General features: G+C 41.2%; 1 pseudogene; it reads left to right on the top strand.

Moving 5' to 3' along the window:
* Positions 1 to 13,428: 13,428 nt before the first annotated feature.
* On the top strand, positions 13,429 to 15,885 carry LOC136479364 (uncharacterized; annotated as a pseudogene).
* The last annotated feature ends 1,928 nt before the right edge of the window (positions 15,886 to 17,813 follow it).

Below are 17,813 nucleotides of genomic sequence, written 5' to 3'. Positions count from 1 at the left end.
ACATGTACATTTGGCAACAATTGCACACACGGCTCCACCAATGTTTGTTGTAGGCAGGTCTTAGGGTTAGGGTTCCTCTGGATCTGTCACCGCCGGTGTGCTCTCCTCCTGATGATTTACGGCGTCGTCTTCGTCGGAGTCAGTGTCGTCTTCGTCTTCGTCGGAGTCGTCTTCGTCCTCAAAGTCTGGGTCTTTATGCTGCTGCGTGGGCAGGGCGTGACGACACAGCGGGCAGACAGCTTTAACCCGGAGCCAGAAGATACAGTCCGGATGGAAGGCGTGGGAGCACGCCATCACCCCTGAGTGTCTCCTTGGCGTCCGCATCAAAATCCTGCAGGCACACGGCGCACTCCTCCGGCATCCCCGCGCCGTCGGCCCTCGCCTCCCGCAGCAGACCCTGGATGGCATCATCGCTGGAGGCGGGGCCTCGAGCACGCTTGCGGTTGAGGCCGTATAAAACCATATCCAGATCCTCCCGCTGTCGCCGGACTTCGTCCAGCCTGCGGCGGTCGTCGTCGGGGATTATTGGCAACTCAGCGTTGACCAAGTAGATCTCGCCATCGACGAGCACCGGCATAGTCACTGGAAGCCAGTCGGAAGTAGGGATTGTATCATCCATCTGCAGCCAGTCCCGGCTCCTCCTGCGGCGGCCACTGATGGCCGGAAAGGACATGGCGGCGGGTGAAGAGTAGTAAGATGTATGAACACGGGATGGATCAAACGAGATGATCGAGCAAACCTTACCAGGGACAACAGGGAGCGAGGGGATCTGCTCTGCCTCGGCTTATATCGTCGGGAGTCAGACCTCCAAATTGGAGTCAACTTTCGATTTCGATTTGGATCTTGGAGTCCCGATGCGCGAGGGGGCTCACCAGGCGCCGCCGCTACGTGTGGAACGGGAGAAGTGGAGGAGTCGGAGGAGGGACCCAGGTTTTGACCGGCTAAGGGTGTGATGTGAGCCGTCCGATCTAATCGGACGGTAAAGAGAGCTACATGGACGAGTAGGCCAAACAGGCCCAGGCAGGGGGAGATGGAGGGCTGAGCTAAATAAGGCCCGGTCAATAATTTTTTTTATAAATATTATTTCAAAATATGAGAACTATGACAGAATTTTTGGATAGCAAATGACTTCAAACAAAAAAGTCATAAACCACAAATTTGTAAAACTCGTCAAGATATACAACTTTTATTTTGGTCATTACTCCATCAGACTTTGTTTGCACAATTCAAATTTTAAATTTCAAAAAATGACAACTTCAAACAATATTTTGAAATAGCTAATGATTCCTGCTGAAAAAGTCATCAACGATAGAGTTGTACAACTCCTCAAAATGTTGTTTGAATTTGTCATTTTTGGAAATTCAAATTTTAAATTGATAAAACAAAGTTACATGAAAAGATGACCAAAATAATAGTCGTAAGAACACAATAAATTGATAGAGCATGATTTTAGCCGGCTTATCAGCTAGAATCTACAGTATTTTTCTCTCACAACAAAACAGCTTTAGTCGGCTTATCAGCCGGCTTTAATACCAGCCGAACAAGCCCGAATCGACGGCCGTCAATCTAGCGCGTAAAATTGCACGGGCCCACTTTTCATAGAGAACCCGACACGACCTCCTGCGGTCCTGCCCCCAAATCCTGAATCCTCCCGTGGAGCCGTGGAGGAACGAGGTAGGCGGAGCAAAGGTGCGTTCCTTGCCGGATACTACGTAGATGTTAGACTGACTCTCCCTTCCAAATTATAAGTCACTTTTTTATACATCTATTTTACTATGTATCTAGATACAATATATTATGTATAGATACATAGCAAAATAGATGTACACAAAAAAGTCAACGTGACTTATAATTTGGAAAGAAGGGAGTATTTATATCTATACCCCCTTCGTCCTGTAATATAGTGCATTCTAGCATTCATAATTTATCCACAAATATAATGCATTTTAGATGACAAAAACCATTTTTTACATTAAATACTTTCCATTTATCAACCAATCAACATTAATCACGTTGATGATAGAGTTTGATTAGGAAATAAAATGAGGGTACATGCGTCTTTTATGTTCTCTCTTAATTTGTTTTAAAATTCTTAGAATACATTATATTACAGGACATGTGGAGTATATATGAATGAATTGAGTGAATCGTATTTCAGAATTTAACTTGAGCGGTCGATACGTACAGAATAACATCAAAGATCAGGCTCCACAGCGAAGGCCAATTTGGCCACACCGCACCAATGCAAAAATGATTTATGGGCTCCATTCATATACACACACATACATATATATATATTGTGGTTATATACAAATTACAATGTTACACAACTTAGCAACCAGCGACACGTAGATTGTTGAATGAGCACTTGTTGTGGTATTACTTGTCGTAGTGACACTTATGTTCATGGATGTTTCATATGTTATTATCCAAAAGAAGTTTTACAAGTGGAAACTAAGTGCTACTACTATAATTTAAGCATGTGGGTTCCTCATACCTCAATACTCCCTCGTTCCCTAAATAAATCAATTCCTAGAATCTATGCCAGTCAAACTTTTTTAAGTTTGACTAATTTTATAGAAAAGAATAATAACATCTATGACATGAAATGAGCATATTATGAAAATATATTCTATGATACATCTAATGGTACTAGTTTGATATCATAAATCTTGATGTTTTTCTCTATAAATTCGGTCAAAGTTTAAAAAGTTTGACTTATGACAACTCTAGGAATTGATTCTTTTGCGGGACTATCAGAAATATCCGGTAGTCATCGAAGAAGTATCACACGAGAAACATTGTTGACATCCATCTGACCTCCAATGGTTATATTCAAATGGTATAGCCGTTGGATTGCTCAATGCTCCGATGTCTCCTATGGATCACCACCGGATAAATCCAGTTGCCCCAAAAGGCTAAAACCATACTGTTTGGGTAACCCGAGAGTTCCTCTGGGTCTCCTCTGTTTTTTGTTGTACTATTGTTTGTGTATAGCCAGCATTGTTGAAAGGTCCTAATGGCTAGAGGGGGGGGGGGGGAAGGGGTGAATAGCCTAATAAAAATTTCTACAACAACACTTAACAAACCTGTTAGACAATTATGAGATGAAGCAAGTGTTGCGCTAGCCTACTACAAATGCAAGCCACCTACCACAAATCTAGTTTATACAGTTTCTATCCACACAATAGCTATGTCACAACACTAAGTTAGTGTGCTCTCAAAGGCTAACTAAAGAGCCACACTAACCAAACAAACAAGCTCTCACAACTAGCTACACTAAAGAGCTTGACAACTAGCTCTCAATGCTTCATCTATCTTCTTTGGTTCAATGGATGACACAAATGAGAAATGTTCACAAAATGATGCCAATCTTGATCTTGTTTGTATACCTCTAGAAATATCACCAACGATAGTGTCCAATGGATGATCCCTTGCAACATTGGTTGGTTGGAGTATTAGAACTTGATTGCTTGCACTTGCTTGATCATTTTGTTGAGATGATGTACTAGCCACTTGATCTTGTTCATTGTCATGAGAGCCACTTGTATTAGCTTGATTTGTATCATCTTACACATTTGAGTTAGAGAGCACTTGTACTTGATTATCTTCATCATCATTCACTTGCCTAGGCCTCAATTCACCAACATCCATGTTCTTCATGGCATTTGAAAGTTAAATACCTCTAACATCTTTCAAGTTCTCATTCTCTACTTGTGAACCCTTGGTTTTATCAAATTCAACATCATGAACTTTCTCAAGAGTACCACTATCCAAATTCCAAACTCTATATGCTTTACTTGTAGTGGAATAACCAAGTAGGAATCCTTCATCACATTTCTTGTCAAACTTGCCTAATCTAGTGCCTTTCTTCAAGATATAGCATTTGCAACCAAAGACCCGAAAATATGCAATGTTGGGCTTTCTACCATTCAAGAGCTCATATGGTGTCTTCTCTTTCAATGGATGACAATATAGACGGTTGCTACAATAGCAAGCCATGTTGATAGCTTTGGCCCCAAAAAATTGACTCACATTGTACTCACTAAGCATAGACCTTGCCATATCAATGAGTGTTCTATTCTTCCTCTCAACAAGGCCATTTGATTGTGGAGTGTACTTGGCCAAGAATTGATGTCTAATTCCAAATTCATCACACAACTCATCAATTCTAGTGTTCTTGAACTCACTACTATTATCACTTCTAACTCTCTTGATGGTTGTTTCAAACTCATTGTGAATGCCCTTGACAAAAGATTTGAATATTGCAAACACATCACTTTTGTCCACTAGAAAGAATACCCAAGTGTATCTAGTGTAATCATCCACTATCACAAAGCCATATTTATTTCCACCAATGCTAGTGTATTGTGTTGGCCCAAACAAGTCCATGTGCAATAACTCAAATGCTTTACTAGTGCTCATCATGCTTTTCTTAGGATGGGTGTTTCCAACTTGTTTTCTGGCTTGACAAGAGCTAGAAAGCTTATCCTTTTCAAACACAACATCTTTCAAGCCTCTAACCAAGTCATGCTTAACCAATCTATTCAATTATTTTATTCCAACATGACCAAGCTTTCTATGCCATAACCAACCCATGCTAGACTTAATGAACAAGCATGTAGATAATTTAGCTTCACTAGCATTGAAATCAACCAAGTATAGATTCTCATATCTAAAACCTTTGAAGATCAAATTAGAGCCATCTACACTTATGATCTCTACATCATCTACCCCAAATATACATTTGAATCCAAGATCACACAATTGAGCCACGGATAGCAAATTGAAGTTCAAGCTCTCTACTAGCAACACATTTGATATGCTTATGTCATTGGATATTGCAATCTTACCAAGCCCTTTGACCTTGCCTTTGCCATTGTCACCAAATGTGATTCTATCATAACCATCATTGCCATTAGTGTTGATTGAGTTGAACATTCTTGCATCACCGGTCATGTGTTGAGTGCACCCACTATCAAGAACCCAATGCCTTCCTCCGGCTTTGTAATTTACCTACAAAAGAAGATCAATTCTTTTTAAGTACCCAAACTTGCTTGGGTCCTTGAAGGTTAGTCACTAAGCTCTTTGATACCCAAATGGCTTTCTTCTTTGATCCCATCCATGGTTTACCAATGAACTTAGCCTTCACACCATTTGTATCCTTGGTAAGCACATAGAAAGAATCAAGCTTAATGGAGGATATATTAGCATTTTTGCTCTTGTTTTTGCATTCATGCTCTACATGACCAACTTACTTGCAACTAGTGCAAAACCGACTATTGTTCTTCACAAAACTAGTCTTGTGAGGAGCAAAGGCCGCCTTGCCTTTCTTGGAGGTATAGCCCAATCCCTCTTTGTAGAGAGAAGCTCTTTGGCTACCCAAGCACATAAGCAAGCGGTCCTCACCACCATAGGCCTTAGCCAAAGTGTGAGTGAGCTTGTTGACCTCCTTCTTGAGGTTCTCATTCTCAACCATTAGTGAGGCATCACAAGTGAAACCATCACTACTAGATGACGTGGAAGTAGAAGTACTACAAGAAGGGTTAGTGGGAGCAACGATGATAGGCATAGATAAAGATTCTTCAATTATATCACAAGTTAAGCCTACATTACAAGTTTGAACATGCTTCTTTTTATCTTGCTCATCTAGCAAAGAGGAATGAGCCTTTTTAAGCTTTTTGTGAGCCTTGCTAAGCCTCTCATGGGCTTCCTCTAGTCTCTCATGAGATGCATTGAGCTCATCAAAGGCTTGCTTAAGGGCTTTTAGTTCTTTATGCAAGCTTTTGCATTCCCTTCTCTTGATGTCAAAGTGTTCTCTAGCATCTTCTAACATGTCAAATAGTTCATCCTTAGTAGGTTCATCATCATCACTATCACTTTCATTTTTATTTTCATTTTCATTATCATGCTCTTCATCACTTCCATCATCACAAATTTGTACCTTAGTGGCATTAGCCATGAAGCATGATGGAGTGTCAAAGAGAGAAGGCTTCTCATTGATAGCAATGCTTGCAAGTGCCTTCTTAGTGGTCTTGTCATCATCACTATCATCATCATCACTTGAGGAAGCATCACTATCCCAAGTAACCACATATGAACCACCCTTCTTCTTCTTGAAGGTCATCTTGTCCTTCTTCTCTTTCTTTTCCTTCTTGTCCTTCTTCTTGTTCTTCTTGTTGTCATCATCATTGTCTCTATTGTATGGATATTGAGCAACAAGATGATCTTTGCTTCCACATTTGAAGCACCTTCTTGACTCTTCCTTGTTCTTGGATGAAGATTTCTTTCTTCTAGCACGGTACCCTTTCTTCATCATGAACTTGCCAAATTTCTTGACAAAGAGAGCCATCTTCTCATCTTCATCATCATCATCATCCCATGAGCCATCATCTTCACTTGATGTATCTTGCTTTGCCTTGCCCTTGGATGATGTGGCCTTGAATGCCACAGTCTTCTTCTTCTCATCCTTCTTCTCATCTTTCTTCTCCTTCTTTTCTTCCTTCTCATCATCATCTCTATATGTATCATCGGTCATTATATCTCCCAACACTTGGTTTGGTATCATGGTGTCCAAACCACTCCTCACTAGTATAGTGACTAATGTGCCAAATCTTGAAGGCAAGCATCTCAAGAACTTGTGGGAGAAGTCCTTGTCCTTCACCTCTTCTCCAAGTGCTTTGAGATCATTAACAAGCACTTGAAGCCTATGGAACATCTCCGGCACACTCTCATCCTCCTTCATCTTGAAGCTTGCAAACTTCTCTTTGAGAATGTATGCCTTTGCACCCTTCATGGCTTGAGTGCCCTCAAATGATTCCTCCAATTTCTTCCATGCCTCATGAGCTCTCTCAATGTTCTTGATTTGCTCAAATGTTCTTTCATCCAAAGCATCATGGATGGCACTAAGAGCAATGTCATTATTTTGAAGTAGTATTTCTTCGGTGGCGGAGGGAGCCTCTTCATCTTCAATCTCAATCTTTGTCTCTACCACCTTCCAAACCTTCCTATTGATTGACTTGATATAAGTTGTCATCTTAGCTTTTCAATAGGGATAATTTGAGCCATCAAATTGGGTGGCTTCTTAGTGTTGTTGATTTGAGCCATTTTTACACAGAAGGTTGTTAAGCCTCAAATCACGGTGACCTCGGCTCTAATACCACTTGAAAGGTCCTAATGGCTAGAGGGGGCGGGGTGAATAGCCTAATAAAAATTTCTACAACAACACTTAACAAACCGGTTAGACAATTATGAGGCGAAGCAAGTGTTGCACTAGTCTACTAAAAATGCAAGCCACCTACCACAATTCTAGTTTATACAGTTTCTATCCACACAATAGCTATGTCACTACACTAAGTTAGTGTGCTCTCAAAGGCTAACTAAAGAGCCACACTAACCAAACTAACAAGCTCTCACAATTAGCTACACTAAAGAGCTTGACAACTAGTTTGCGGTAAAGTAAAGAGAGTGAGCAATTTGTTTATACCGCCGTGTCGAGGAAGGAGCCAATCAATCACAAGAATCAATATCAATGAAGACTAATCACCTCAGAATCAAATGATGAACACAATGATTTTTACTGAGGTTCACTTGCTTGCCGGCAAGCTACTCCTCGTTGTGGTGATTCACTCACTTGGAGGTTCACACGCTAATTGGCATCACACGCCAAACCCTCAATAGGGTGCCGCACAACCAACATAAGATGAGGATCACACAAGCCACGAGCAATCCACTAGAGTACCTTTTGGCTCTCTGCCAGGGAAAGGTCATGAACCCCTCACAATCACCACGATCAGAGCCGGAGACAATCACCAACCTCTGCTCGATGATCCTCGCTGCTCCAAGCCATCTAGGTGGCTGCAACCACCAAGAGTAACAAGCGAATCTCGCAGTGAAACACGAACACCAAGTGCCTCTAGATGCAAACACTCAAGCAATGCACTTGGATTCTCTCCCAATCTCACAAAGATGTTGAATCTATGATGGAGATGAGCGAGAGGGCTTTGGCTAAGCTCACAAGGTTGCTATGTCAATGCAAATGGCCAAGAGGATGAGCTTGAGCTGGCCATGGGGCTTAAATAGAAGCCCTCACGAAATAGAGCCATTGTACCCCTTCACTGGGCACAACACGGGGTGCCCGGATGCTCCGGTCAGATTGACCGGACACTGGACCTCAACGTTCGGTCACGCGATGCGTGCCACATGTCCCCTCTCTTCAAATGTTATTCGCCCGATCTCAACGGTCAAGTGACGACCGGACACTGCAGCTCAAAGTGACCGGACGCTAAACCCCAGTGTCCAGTCATTTCCAGTAAGCATCTAGAGACGACTTTTCATGACCGGACGTGTCCGGTCACGCTCGACCAGACACACCCAGCGTCCGGTCACACGGCGACTCCCTATGCACTGCCATGTTAGCAGGACCGGACATAGCCTTTCAGCGTCCGATCACTAAGTGACCCAGCATCCGGTCAGAGACCGACGCCAGCATCTTCGCTGCTTCTACTGACCGGACGCGCCGGTCCAACCGAGGCTAGCGTCCGATCACTTATAGTGACCTCTATATTTTCTGTCTAGGGCACCGGTGGCACCATCGGACTATCCGCAATCTACGGGCGGACACTCTGCCGATGGAGTTTCTTACCCTTGCTCTCAAACTTCACCACCCTTGATCAAATGTGCCAACCACCAATTGTATCACCTTGTGCACATGTGTTAGCATATTTTTCACAAACATTTTCAAAGGTGTTAGCACTCCACTAGATCCTAAATGCATATGCAATGAGTTAGAGCATCTAGTGGCACTTTGATAACCACATTCCGATATGAGTTTCGCCCCTCTTAATAGTACGGCTATCGATCCTAAATGTGATCACACTCACTAAGTGTCTTGATCACCAAAACAAAATGGCTCCTACAATTTATACCTTTGCCTTGAGCCTTTTGTTTTTCTCTTTCTTCTTTTCAAGTCCAAGCACTTGATCATCATCATGGCATCACCATCATCATGTCATGATCTTCATTTGCTTCACCACTTGGAGTGTGCTACCTATTTCATGATCACTTGATAAACTAGGTTAGCACTTAGGGTTTCATCAATTCACCAAAACCAAACTAGAGCTTTCAATCTCCCCCTTTTTGGTAATTGATGACAACTCTTTCACAAAGATATGAATTAAAATTCAATTGAATCCATGTTGCTTGTCCAAGCATATTTACTATGTGTAAAAGGATATGGACAAGTTTCATGAACCCCAAATGGTAGCAATTGCCCCCCTACATATGTGCTAAGAGTTTGGATTGTAGCTTGCACATATGCTTAGATTAGAAATATAGGAGACAATGTCTACCAAATGATGCTAAGGTATAAAAGATGGACATTTGAAGCGTGATACCAATCGGAGTGCACCAATATACCATCCTTAGCACCATGGTTAGCTTAATACCACTTGGAAGCACTTGAAAATGAAATCACTAGATAACCTACGCATGCTAGATTTTAATTTCATCATTCAAACCTACAACTAGCATACACCACACAAGCATGAATATTGAAATTTAAAACTTGTGCCATGCAAGCAAACATATGAAATGCACATTCAAATGCACCATACAAGTTCATGAGCTTGCTCCCCCTACTTGTGTGCTCAAAATTTTAGTTGATCCCTTTGCTTTGTCATGTATCTCTCCCTATGTCAAGTTCTCCCCCTTTGTTGTCTTTTCATTGTCTTAGTGCACTAATATCTTTGTTTTTCTCCCCATGTACTAATATCTTTGTTTTTCTCCTCCTTCGTCATCAATGACCACAAAGGTTTAAAATGTAGATAGGTTGAGATTATCAATGTCAATCAATGGGGTGAGGATCATTTTCTCAAATTTGGTTCAAGCTAGAATATTTACCAAAGATATTTAACTCGGTTTGATCCAAGGACAAGCTTCTTCACACCTCTAAATAAGGGTTATCTTGTAACATGTTGAGTTAAACACTTAGAGCTCATTTTCCAGATCAAACACTAGGTTTACAAGCCCATAAACATGTCATATGCTACCACTAGATCAAAATAAGCAAAGAAGCAATAGTGGTACCATACAATCATCAAATTTATTTGATTTTCATGAATGAGCCTATTAAATATGAAGGATGTCTAGATGCACTAAACATGTCCTTAGCAAGGATGTATGCCATGCCAACCAACTTTTACCCAGGTTTTGACCGGCTAAGGGTGTGATGTGAGCCGTCCGATCTAATCGGACGATCAAGAGAGCTACACGGACGAGTAGGCCAAACAAGCCCAGGTAAGGGAAGATGGAGGGCTGTGCTAAATAAGGTCCGGTCAATAATTTTTTTATAAATATTATTTTAAAATATGAGAACTATGACAGAATTTTGGATAGCAAATGACCTCAAACAAAAAAGTCATAAACCACAAATTTGTAAAACTCATTAAGATATACAACTTTTATTTTGGTCATTACTCCATCAGACTTTGTTTGAACAATTCAAATTTTAAATTTCAAAAAATGACAACTTCAAACAATATTTTGAAATAGCAAATGATTCCAGCTGAAAAAGTAAAAAACAACAGAGTTATACAACTCATCAAAATGTTGTTTGAAGTTGTCATTTTTAGAAATTCAAATTTTAAATTGATAAAACAAAGTCACATGAAAAGATGACCAAAATAATAGTCGTAAGAACACAATAAATTGATAGAGCATGATTTTAGCCGGCTTATCAGCTAGAATCTACAGTATTTTTCTCTCACAACAAAACAGCTTCAGTCGGCTTATCACCCGGCTTTAATACCTGCCGAACAGGCCTGAATCGATGGTCGTCAATCTAGCGCGTAAAATTGCACGGGCCCACTTTTCATAAAGAAACCGACACGACCTCCTGCGGTCCTGCCCCCAAATCCTAAATCCTCCCATGGAGCCGTGGAGGAACGAGGTAGGTGGAGCAAAGGTGCGTTCCTTGCCGGATACTACGTAGATGTTAGACTGACGCTCCCTTCCAAATTATAAGTCACTTTTTTATACATCTATTTTACTATGTATCTAGATAAAATATATTATATATAGATACATAGCAAAATTGATGTACACAAAAAAGTCAACGTGACTTATAATTTGGAAAGAAGGGAGTATTTATGTCTATACCCCCTTTGTCCTGTAATATAGTGTATTCTAGCATTCATAATTTGTCCACAAATATAATGCATTCTAGATGACAAAAACCAATTTTACATTAAATACTTTCCATTTATCAACCAATCAACATTAATCTCGTTGATGATAGAGTTTGATTAGAAAATAAAATGAGGGTACATGCGTCTTTTATGTTCTCTCTTAATTTGTTTTAAAATTCTTAGAATGCATTATATTACAGGACTGATGGAGTATATATGAATGAATTGAGTGAATCGTATTTGAGAATTTAACTTGAGAGGTTGATACGTACATAACAACATCAACGGATCAGGCTCCACAGCGAAGGCCGATTTGGCCACACCGCACCAACGCAAAAAATGATTTCTGGGCTCCATTCAAATACACACACATACATATATATTGTGGTTATATACAAATTACAATGTTACACAACTTAGCAACCAGCGACACTTAGATTGTTGAATGAGCACTTGTTGTGGTATTACTTGTCGTAGTGGCACTCAGGTTCATGGATGTTTCATATGTTATTATCCAAAAGAAGTTTTACAAGTGGAAACTAAGTGCTACAACTATAATTTAAGCATGTGGGTTCCTCAGACCTCAATACTCTCTCATTCCCCAAATAAATCAATTCCTAGAATCCATGCCAGTCAAACTTTTTTAAGTTTGACTAATTTTATAGAAAAGAATAATAACATCTATGACATGAAATGAGCATATTATGTAAATATATTCTATGATACATCTAATAGTACTAGTTTGATATCATAAATCTTGATGTTTTCTCTATAAATTCGATCAAAGTTTAAAAAGTTTGACTTATGACAACTCCAGGAATTGATTCTTTCAGGGACGGAGTGAGTAGTAAATTTCTGAAGATAGTCGACAGAAGGTTCACATTTGGAAAAATGAGACAAAGAAGTTCTAGACAAAAGCGCTGCCAGGCAGCCTTCAATCAAGAGAGCAACAACATTAACACAAGGTATAACAAATACAGTGCTAATGTTAGGAAGTGTAGACCAAACGGGAGACAATAGATGACAAGATGATTTTTCCCCTAAGGTTTGGTGGCTTGCCAACCATCTACTCCCCGATGAGGCAAGTCCAAGGATGTTACTCCTCCCGCTAGACCCCAAGCCCACAAGTTTGAATCACCTCTCAAGGTGAGCTCTGACGTGAGCACTAGCCTCTTGAGCTAGATGATCATCTTGGTACTCTTCACACCTCTTTTTTTTTACTAGAGCTGATCTTCATCTTCCTCTAGTGGGGACGAGCACAAGAGCACCGAACAAATGCTCTCTCTAGAGCTACCTCACAAGCTTCTTCGATGCTTCAACGAAGCCATTTGCCACCAAGTCGTCTATGAGGTGGCAACCTCCAAGAGTAACAAGCACTCAAGCTTGCTCACAGCCCCTAGTGCCAAGATGCTATCCCTCTCAAGCAAATATACTAGATCACTCCAATCTCACCATGAATTACAACCTCAACTATGCGTATGTGAGTGGAGGGCTAACTTTGGCTCTTATACATGTGGGTGGATTCACAAAGATCTCAACCCTCTCAAATGGTGGGCCAACCCACATAGCCTCAAGCCTCAAAATAGATCATGCGGGACTATCGGAAATATCCGGTAGTCATCGAAGAAGTATCACACGAGAAACATTGCTGACATCCATCTGACATCCAATGGTTATATTCAAATGGTATAGCCATTGGATTGCCCAATGCTCCGATGTCTCCTCTGGATCACCACCGGATAAATCCAGTTGCCCCAAAAGGCTAAAACCATACTGTTTGGGTAACCCGAGAGTTCCTCTGGGTCTCCTCTGATTTTTATTGTACTATTGTTTGTGTATAGCCAGCATTGTGACTTAAAAAAATGAGAGACAGTGACATAGGAAAATAATCGAGTGATGAGGCGAGGGGTCAAGAATCAGCCGGAGACGAGGAGTCCCTCCCAAGAAGGCAAAATTGGCCATGGGACATCGTTAGAATGTGGCTTGTGCCAAAAACCACTAAAAACATGTCTTAGCCAAAAGACATCAAAATTCATTGGAAATATGCTACCGAACACTCAACTCATTATTATATTGGGAAAATTGGTTGTGTATCATCCAAAGATCACGATCTCCGTAAAATACCACCGAAAGTTTGGCGCTCTGTAAAATACCACTGAAAGATTGAAGCGTGAACTGAGAGTAGCATTCTGTTAAAATAAAGTCACGGAAGTGACAGAAGCCTCCATCGCGCCCGTACGCGATGTTGTCACGGATGCTCGTCGTGAATAGGAACGGCTCCTGCGGCACCCCGCCACCACGTGCAGCGCCCGCAGGTTGTGCTTGCGCACGTCCTTGCCAGATAGGACTATAGGAGCACGCGCCAGGACGTGGGCTCATAGAACCGCTGCACCAGCGCTAGCAGGTTCCAGCAGCCAGAAGCACGCATCCTTATTGAGTTGAAGAAGCACTCGTCCAGCAGCAGGTTCTGGCGGCCAGAAGCAGCGCATCGCCTTCGCCACCGTCGGACCATGGCCCTGTCAGCGGCTTGGACGAGACCGACGAGGCGCCGAGGGTGGAGCCAAAGTTGGCCTTCCACTTTAGGAGCACACCATCGTCAGTGCCAGCTCGATGTGTAGGTGTCGTAGCTGAGCGGCGAACCTCGGAGCATGAGTGGTGGACTGGTGGAAGACGTCTGCGATGAGCGCGGGCAGTGGCTCAGAGCGCTAGGAGACGCTGAAAGCTCTAGTTTGATTTTGGTTAATTGATGAAACCCTAAGTGCTAACCTAGTTTATCAAGATGATTATGAGATAGGTAGCACTACTCCAAGTGATGAAGCAATGGCGAAGATCATGACAATGGTGATGACAATGGTGATGGTCAAATGCTTAAACTTGGAAAAGAAGAAAGAGAAAAACAAAAGGCTCAAGGCAAAAGTATAAAATGTAGGAGCCATTTTGTTTTAGTGATCAAGACACTTAGTGAGTGTGATCACATTTAGGATAGATAGCCATACTATTAAGAGGAGTGAAACTCGTATCGGAATGCGGTTATCAAAGTGCCACTAGATGCTCTAACTCATTGCATATGCATTTAGGATCTAGTGATCAAGGTTAAATCCCATCTGAAACTCAAGAAGAGACACTACAAGTTGACAGAACTGAAGTCCTGACAGATTGTGGCCAATCTATCTTGCCAGCATCTTTCAATTATCAGAATGCTATACTTGAGAAGGCTGAAAACAATGAAGTTTTTGTGAATCCTTTTGTGCAGCCTGGTACAGGTTGTTTTGCTGACCCGAAAATTATCGCCAAACATGTTGAATTCGTGCAGGATGCAATGGAAGTAGATACAATAGAATCATGTAGGCCAAAACTCGTTGTCAGTGACAATATTCTTTCAACCTCTGATACTAGTACGAAGCTAGCATGTTATGCTCTTCCCCATGGCATAGAGTTTTCTGGTACTAGTCTTGAGCATCAGGGGCCAAGTCACTCTAGTGAAATCCTAGCTAATGATAAGTCTTATATGAAATATCACACTGATTGCACCTCTGGTGTGAGGTTCATGAAATTTCTTCTGGTGCTGATGTTTGGCCTAAGGACAAGGATTCAGACAGGTATAATGGAATGCAAGCTGATAATGAGGCTTGCAGAGGTACTTCAGAACCACTGGAGTGTCCCCCATGTGGGGTAGATGACGAGGCACCATCTGATCTTTCATTTTACTCAAGTCATGAATTATGCAGGGATGTTATAATTCAGACGAAAGTTATGGAGGGAAAAGTAGAGCAAAGTAGGGATGAAAACATAGTACAAACTGTGGAAAATGAAGCAGAATCCATTGACACAAAAACAAGAACATCTATTTCAGTGGAACCTACGTCCCATGGTCAGGAGATCAGCTCAACTATTCATACAAGAAGCACTGGTGCAAACTGTGAAAGTGATGAGCTGAAAGAACAGAATTCTAAGGACATAAATGCTTCTTTGGATAAAAGTATTGCTAAAACGCATGAGCTACTTCTAAAATGTCCTTATCCAAGTGGTAAGGCTGGGATGTCCACAGTCATATCAGGTAAGATATGATGCCTTGACTAATCTTTTTTTTTTTAATTTGGAACACTCCTAATCTTTCTACTCTTTAATATTCAGAATTGTTTCATTTATTTACGGTGCATACTGCCGTTTTGTGTTGCATACCTTTTTTTTCTATGTTAATTCTCTAGTTTCTTGAGATGATACAATGGGGTTTCTGTCATCTTTCTTTTATAAGGGAAAGGCAATCAGAAGGATACTCCTTGTTCCTTGCCTCATTTACATATTTTGTTATAGAGTAAAATTCCTTTTGGAGAGGCCTAGAGGGTTTATCTTCTTGTTTCGTGAAAAGGATTTGATTCTGTAGAACACAAAAAATAAGTTCATATTATATCTATCTTCTAAACAAGTCTAAATTATTATTACTTTTGCAGAAAAGCGAAGACATAAACTAAGGCCGCACCATCCAGCTTATCTTCCTTTCTTGGGCTTCCTTAGGTCCGTTTGTTTCAAGAAGAAAATATGCAAAGTAAGAGGACTGATCAAACGTGCATGAGGTTTTATTTCACTCTGACAGGAGTTTGCTGTCAAATACCATCCCTGAATCATTATGTAACAAGGGAAGATCAAGAAATCTCGTTTTAAAGTTTTGATCTGAAATGGAAATCCGTTTACCAATCAGTTGTATTGTACATATGGAAAACAGAGACATACCTGAAAGGTGGAAAATTTTCTTTTTTGGTTCGTCCGTATGTAACCTAGGTCTAACTTTCCCCGGTGCCACTACAAATCTCAACTTTCATGTTTTGTATAGTAAAACTCTCCTTTTGGTTCCTACTTTCATGTTTGGTGACTTTGATCAAATTAACCTTGGACAAATTAAGATATATACTGATCTGACCAATGACTAATGGGACCGGCAGTTCCACCTGGCTACAACAACAATAAAGCCTTTAAGTTCCAAACAAGTTGGGGTAGACTAGAGTTGAAACCCAGCAGAAGCAATCAAGGTTCAGGCACGTGAATAGCTATTTTTCAATCACTCCTATCTAAGGCTAAGTCTTTGGGTATATTCTATCCTTTCAAGTTTTCTTTTATTGCCTCTACTCAAGTCAACTTCAGTCTTCCTCTACCTCTTTTCACGTTACTATACTGGCTTAGCATTCCACTACGCACCGGTGCCTCTGGAGGTCTCCGTTGAACATGTCCAAACCATCTCAACTGGTGTTGGACAAGCTTTTCTTCAATTGGTGCCACCCCTAATTTATCACGTATATCATCGTTCCGAACTCGATCCCTTCTTTTATGACCGCAAATTCAACGCAACATACGCATTTCTGCGACACTTATCTGTTGAACATGTTGTCTTTTCGTAAGCCAACATTCTGCACCATACAACATAGCAGGTCTAATCATCGTCCTATAAAACTTGCATTTTAGCTTATGTGGTACCCTTTTGTCACATAAAACACCAGATGCTTGGCGTCACTTCATTCACCCTGCTTTGATTCTATGGCTAACATCTTCATCAATATCCCCGTCTCTCTGTAGTATTGATCCTAAATATCGAAAGGTATCCTTCCTGGACACTACTTGACCTTCCAAACTAATATCTTCCTCCTCCCGAGTAGTAGTGCCGAAGTCACATCTCATATACTCAGTTTTAGTTCTACTGAGTCTAAAACCTTTGGACTCTAAAGTCTCCCGCCACAACTCCAGTTTCTGATTCACTCATGTCCGGCTTTCATCAACTAGCACTGCATCGTCCGCGAAAAGCATACACCAAAGGATGTCCCCTTGTATGTCCCTTGTGACCTCATCCATCACTAAGACAAACAGATAAGGGCTCAAAGCTGACCCTTGATGTAGTCCTATCCTAATCGGGAAGTCAACCGTGTCTCCATCACTTGTTCGAACACTAGTCACAACATTGTTGTACATGTCCTTAATGAGCCCGACGTACTTGAAAGCTCTAGTTTGGTTTTGGTAAATTGATGAAACCCTAAGTGCTAACCTAGTTTATCAAGTGATCATGAGATAGGTAGCACACTCCAAGTGATGAAGCAAATGAAGATCATAGCATGATGATGATGATACCATGATGATGATCAAGTGCTTGGACTTGGAAAGAAGAAAGAGAAAAACAAAAAGCTCAAGGCAAAGGTATAAACCATAGGAGCTATTTTGTTTTGGTGATCAAGACACTTAGAGAGTGTGATCACATTTAGGATTTATAGCCGTACTATTAAGAGGGGTGAAACTCGTATCGAAATGCGGTTATCAAAGTGCCACTAGATGCTCTAACTCATTGCATATGCATTTAGGATCTAGTGGAGTGCTAACACCCTTGAAAATGTTTGTGAAAATATGCTAACACATGTGCACAAGGTGATACACTTGTGTTGGCACATTTACAAAGGAGGTGGTGTTTGTAGGGTTGAGATGGGTTTAGGTCCCTCTCTCCCTCCCGCCTCGCAAGCTCGGCGGGATTCGGCGCTTTTGGGAAAATGGAATGCCTATTTTCTATTGCGCCGGATGCAAATTCTTGTGGTTGGCACATTAGAGCAAGGGTGAAGAAGTTAGAAGTGAAAACGAGTTGATCGCGAAGAC

The sequence above is a fragment of the Miscanthus floridulus genome, chromosome 9 (genome assembly GCF_019320115.1).
Source record: "Miscanthus floridulus cultivar M001 chromosome 9, ASM1932011v1, whole genome shotgun sequence".
NCBI classification, from domain to species: Eukaryota; Viridiplantae; Streptophyta; class Magnoliopsida; order Poales; family Poaceae; genus Miscanthus; species Miscanthus floridulus.
Note: the sequence above shows the minus strand (reverse complement) of the source record. Positions and strands in the feature narration are given on the sequence as shown.